Raw genomic sequence first — 6,371 nt, 5'->3', positions numbered from 1 at the left:
CCTGTCATTGCTCTGGTCTGTTCAACAGGCAAAACTGGATGGGAGTAATGGTTGAGAGAAGAAAACTGGACACATTTCCTGGTTTAAAAAAAAGGTCCTCTCTGTACCATTGAGTAGTATTCCATGTAGAGTGGATGAGAAAACGTGGGAGGGAGGAGGAGAGGCATTTGGTTGCAAAAAGAGAGGAATCTAGGTGTCCTGTGAGGATGGGCACTCTACAAAGATTCAAACTGTGCTCTGTTCAGCAGCTAGAGAAATTGCCCACATTCCAACCAAGTTGAATTCAAGGTAGGATCGTTGTGACTGAAAGTTATCTTATACCTACCTATGTTTTGCAAGTCTGTTAGGTTCTGAATATTTCTTATCCTGTTAATTATCTTCTATAATGAAGATACTACTGAAAGTTTCTATATGATCTGGGAGGCTGTTCAGTACAGGAGCCGTTCATCCTCAACAGGCTAGCCTTATGATGCATTTCTGAATAAACAGATACTGTAAAATGTCTGTTCCCATATCCCACAGTTCATCATTGTCTTGTCAAACTGCCTTCTCTCTATAAGCGTCTTCACTGGAGAAGCACGGTACCAATGAATTGATTATAGTTGCCCAAACCTGTCCAGAAATAAATGTATTATTTTAAATCATACCAAGGAGCTCTAACAGTGTGATTAATAGTGATATAACAATTGGGTATGTCTTCTTTTGAATTGAATTGTAATCCACCAATTTTTCTAAACAACCTAATCAAAAGGAATTAATGCTTAATCCCCATGCCCTATCACACATTATTTTTAGTGTAGGTATAGAACAGGCACATTATGTTGGGTTGAACAGATGTGGAGATCCATAATACCGTCTTCTAAAAATAGACTGTGGCTCAGCTTCAAAGTGCATATCCAAAAATACACTGGCACTTTGGGTGGCTGTTATAATACTAGCCCACATAGTTAACTCAAGGCAAAAGCTGTCCAATCCAGTTACCATATTTAAAGTTCATATGTCAATGTGTTTTTGAACACTCATATCAATGTGAAGTTTTTGGATATTCCAAAAGTCTGTATTTGGGGGAAGTACAATCTTAGGAATACAACGTAACACCTATGGAATTGTGCTTCAGAAGCTCAGCTCCAGATATTAATATATATTTTAAGTTAGGTCCCTTCTAAGACATCCTTATGCTCTTCTGTCTCGTGCCTTTGTTTTTTCTAATGCTGATAAAACATGGTTTTGCCCAACAATGCAAACACTGTTTAATAAACATTTTAACGTATCTGTAATTGATAAATTATTTGAAGAAGTAACATATTATTTTGTACTTCAGCACCGTGCATACTAGTTAATATGTGTGTATCTGCTTTTTAATGAATGTATAAATGAAAATTTTTCTCTCTTTCTTTCATTATGATATTTGAAATCTTGCCAGCTCTCTTGCTGTTTTACACAGACACGATCATTTTCAGGTTAATCATAAGCATTACATAATAAGTAAAGAAAAAGGAGAACTGAGGGGGAGAAAAGTCAATTCAAATGGCATAACAACAAACTTAGGGTTAAAGTCATAGCAGTTCTCTGGGAGCACTTAAAGCTATTCAAATGAGTTAATAGGATAAAGACATTTCTATTCAAGAAGTTCCTGTGGGTGCTCAGTACTAAGAAATGGTCTAGGTTAGAGAAGATTGTGGATTCTAAGGCTGATTCAAATCAGCCTTAGGCTCCTGAGCAAGTAGTTTGGATTTATTGAACTTCAGTTCAGTTCAGTTACTCAGTTGTGTCCAACTTTTTGCGACCCCATGGCCTGCAGCACGCCAGTCTTCCCTGTCCATTACCAACTCCCGGACTTTACTCAAACTCATGTCCATTGAGTTGGTGATGCCATCCAAGCATCTCACCCTCTGTCGCCCCCTTCTCCTGCTCTCAATCTTTCCCAACATCAGCGTCTTTTCAAATGAGTCAGTTCTTTGCGTCAGGCGACCAAAGTACTGGAGTTTCAGCTTCAGCATCAGTCCTTCCAATGAATGTTCAGGACTGATCTCCTTTAGGATGGACTGGATGCATCTCCTTGCAGTCCAAGGGACTCTCAAGAGTCTTCTCTAACACCTCAGTTCAAAAGCATCAATTCTTCGGCACTCAGCTTTCTTTATAGTCCGACTCTCACGTCCATACGTGACTACTGGAAAAACCATAGCTTTGGCCTGATGGACCTTTGTTGGCAAAGTAATGTCTTTGCTTTTTAATATGCTGTCTAGGTTGGTCATAACTTTTCTTCCAAGGAGCAAGCATCTTTTAATTTTGGGGCTGCAGTCACCATCTACAGTGATTTTGGAGCCCCCCAAAATAAAGTCTGCCACTGTTTCCATTGTTTCCCCATCTATTTGCCATGAAGTGATGGGACCAATACTTAGGCCACCTGCTGCGAAGAGATGGCTCATTTGAAAAGACTCTGATGCTGGGAAAGATTGAAGGCAGGAGAAGGGGACAACAGAGGATGAGATGGTTGGATGGCATCACCAACTCAATGGACATGGGTTTGGGTAGACTCCACCAGCTGGTGATGGACAGGGAGGCCTGGCGTGCTGCGGTTCATGGGGTTGCAAAAGTTGGACACGACTGAGCGACTGAACTGAACTGAACTGAATTGATGGGACCAGATGACACAATCTTAGTTTTCTGAATGTTGAGCTTTAAGCCAACTTTTTCACTCTCCTCTTTCACTTTCATCAAGAGGCTCTTTAGTTCTTCTTCACTTTCTGCCATAAGGGTGCATATCTGAGGTTACTGATATTTCTCCTGTCAATCTTGATTCCAATTTGTGCTTCATCCAGCCCAACATTTCTCATGATATACTCTGCATACATGTTGATGTATGGCAAAACCAATACAATATTGTAAAGTAATTAGCCTCTAATTAAAATAAATAAATTAAAAAAAAATTTTTAAAAAGTTAAATAAGCAGGGTGACAACATACAGCCTTGACGTACTCCTTTCCCTATTTGGAACCAATCTGTTGTTCCATGTTCAGTTCTGTTTCTTCCTGACCTGTATACAGATTCTCAGGAGGCAGGTCAGGTGGGCTTCACTTTCCTTATAAATTTAATCTGAAAAACAAGATTGTGTTTATAAAGAATTTTTAAAGTATATGATCAAGAATGTGACATATTAAACAGATTAAAAAGCATTCTCTGAAAATAGGATAGGACTTGGTATCACAAGTATGTTACATGTTAATCTCCAATATAGATACTATATACGTTTCCAATAGTGGCATATCATGGATTATCAATATATTACAGCTCCCAAGCCTTTCTATGTGAGTGTATACATATTTAGTATATTTCTTTCAATCTTTGATCACTTGAGTAAGAATTCAATAAATTTTCACTTATATCAGATTGAATGTTTTAAAGTAACTAGAATATTTGTCTGATCTAAAGGAGATCAGTCCTGGGTATTCATTGGAAGGACTGTTGCTGAAGATGAAACTCCAATACTTTGGCCACCTCATGTGAAGAGTTAACTCATTGGAAAAGACCCTGATGCTGGGAGGGATTGGGGGTAGGAAGAGAAGGGGACAACAGAGGATGAGATGGCTGGATGGTATCACTGACTCGATGGCCATGAGTTTGAGTGAACTCCAGAGTTGGTGATGGACAGGGAGGTCTGGCGTGCTGCAATTCATGGGGTTGCAAAGGGTTGGACACGACTGAGCAACTGAACTGAATAATATTTGTCACATAAATAAAATACTTCATTCTTAAGAAACTAGCTTAAGTTTAAACACGACAATTACATAGAAAAGAATATCATAGATTTGTCGCTTAAAGAAATTGGTGTTTTCAAGTGTGATCATGATATAAATTAGGATTTTTGTTTAGTACTAGATTACTTATATTTTTAATGTTTGCCTTCATGTTTTCAGTTCAGTTCAATCGCTTAGTTGTGTCCGACTCTTTGCGACCCCATGAATCACAGCACGCCAGGCCTCCCTGTCCATCACCAACTCCCGGAGTTCACCCAGACTCACATCCATCGAGTCAGTGATGCCCTCCAGCCATCTCATCCTCTGTCGTCCCCTTCTCCTCCTGCCCCCAATCCCTCCCAGCATCAGGGTCTTTTCCAATGAGTCAACTCTTCGCATGAGGTGGCCAAAGTATTGGAGTTTCAGCCTCAGCATCAGTCCTTCCAGTGAACACCCAGGACTGATCTCCTTTAGAATGGACTGGTTGGATCTCCTTGCAGTCCAAGGGACTCTCAAGAGTCTTCTCCAACACCACAGTTCAAAAGCATCAATTTTTTGGTGCTCAGCCTTCTTCACAGTCCAACTCTCACATCCATACATGACCACTGGAAAAACCATAGCCTTGACAGACGGACCTTTGTTGGCAAAGTGATGTCTCTGCTTTTGAATATGCTATCTAGGTTGGTCATAACTTTCCTTCCAAGGAGTAAGTGTCTTAATTTCATGGCTGCAATCACCATCTGAGTGATTTTGGAGCCCAGGAAAATAAAGTCTGCCACTGTTTCCACCGTTTCCCCATCTATTTCCCATGAAGTGATGGGACCAGATGCCATGATCTTCGTTTTCTGAATGTTGAGCTTTAAGCCAACTTTTTCACTCTCCACTTTCACTTTCATCAAACTTTATGTTTTAGCCATTTGAAATTCCAGTGGCAAGATATCCTCATCTTTTATTTACCCCCAAATTACCCTAGATGGTAAAAAAAAGTAAAATCCTAAAATTCTTTTAATTCCATTTTGGAGAATTTCATGGACTGGATAGTCCATGGGGTCGCAAAGAGCCCAACACAACTGAGCAACTTTCACTTTTCATTTCAATTTGTAGCTACCTAAAACAGAATAAACAACAATTACAGGAACTAAATACATTTGAATGGGAATAAAAATGAAAGTTTAGCAGACTAGAAATAATGTTATAGAAAAATACAATAAAATAAACTATAAAATGCAATGCAATATTGTAATTTTTTAAATTTAAGAAATAACCTGCAAAATTTAGAGCTTGTAATTTTTCTTCAGTTTTTTATTTTAATGTACTTTAAATTGTATAAACAATATGCAGTCAAAGATAATAAAACTTTTTAAAATGTTGTATTAGTAAGAACTAAAATACTTAGCTATATTAAGAAAGGGCCTTAAAGAAAAAAGCTTTCAAAAGCTTTCATTCTTCTTTAGAGATCACCATTTATGTCTAAATAAAACTTATTTTTTAAAGATAAAATTATGCCCCTGTAGTAGAGACAAGGTGGTGAAATGAGCCTTTACGCCAAATTGAAGTATTCTTAAATTACATTTTTCTTTTCACCGCACAAGTTAACTGCTGTTTTTCTTTTCCTCTATATTGCATGTTAAAAGCTCCATACTTCTTAGCAGCACCCAATAAATGTATAATTTATTTAAATAGACTCATTTTTTTAAATGGAAGAAAAGTCAAACAAAGCCTCTCAGAGTTATCATAAATGTAAATGAAGACAAATTTTGAACCGCATCAGTTATTTTGCATTATCAACCAAAATAATAATGGTACCCAATAAGTGTTAATAAAATGATAATTTTAACTGCCAATAAGTATCTCCATACAACACTATTTACATTGTCATCATTTGAATGAGTTGAAGAGTAAACTTAAGAAATGCCAAAGAGGATCTATGGCATCTTGAGTCAGGACAGTTCTGGAGAAAGGAGTTTCCAAGATGGGAAAAGATATGACCCCAGAAAGTCGATCAAGGGTAAATATCTTAATATCTTAAATAGTCAGATGAACAGTTTAAGTGCTCCTTAATTTGCTAGTTCAGTTCAGTTCAGTTGCTCAGTCATGTCTGACTCTTCGCAGCACGCCAGGCTTCCCTGTCCATCACCAACTCCCGGAGTTCACTGAGACTCACGTCCATCGAGTCAGTGATGCCATCCAGCCATCTCATCCTCTGTCGTCCCCTTCTCCTCCTGCCCCCAATCCCTCCCAGCATCAGAGTCTTTTCCAATGAGTCAACTCTTCGCATGAGGTGGCCAAAATACTGGAGTTTCAGCTTCAGCATCATTCCTTCCAAAGAAATCCCAGGACTGATCTCCTTCGGAATGAACTGGCTGCATCTCCTTGCAGTCCAAGGGACTCTCAAGAGTCTTCTCCAACACCACAGTTCAAAAGCATCAATTCTTCGGTGCTCAGCCTTCTTCACAGTCCAACTCTCACATCCATACATGACCACAGGGAAAACTTAGCCTTGACTAGACGAACCTTTGTTGGCAAAGTAATGTTTCTGCTTTTCAATATGCTATCTAGGTTGGTCATAACTTTCCTTCCAAGGAGTAAGCGTCTTTTAATTTCATGGCTGCAGTCACCATCTGCAGTGGTTTT

This window comes from Bison bison, unplaced genomic scaffold, assembly GCF_000754665.1.
Source record: "Bison bison bison isolate TAMUID 2011002044 unplaced genomic scaffold, Bison_UMD1.0 scf7180017864533, whole genome shotgun sequence".
Lineage (NCBI taxonomy): Eukaryota > Metazoa > Chordata > Mammalia > Artiodactyla > Bovidae > Bison > Bison bison.
Note: the sequence above shows the minus strand (reverse complement) of the source record.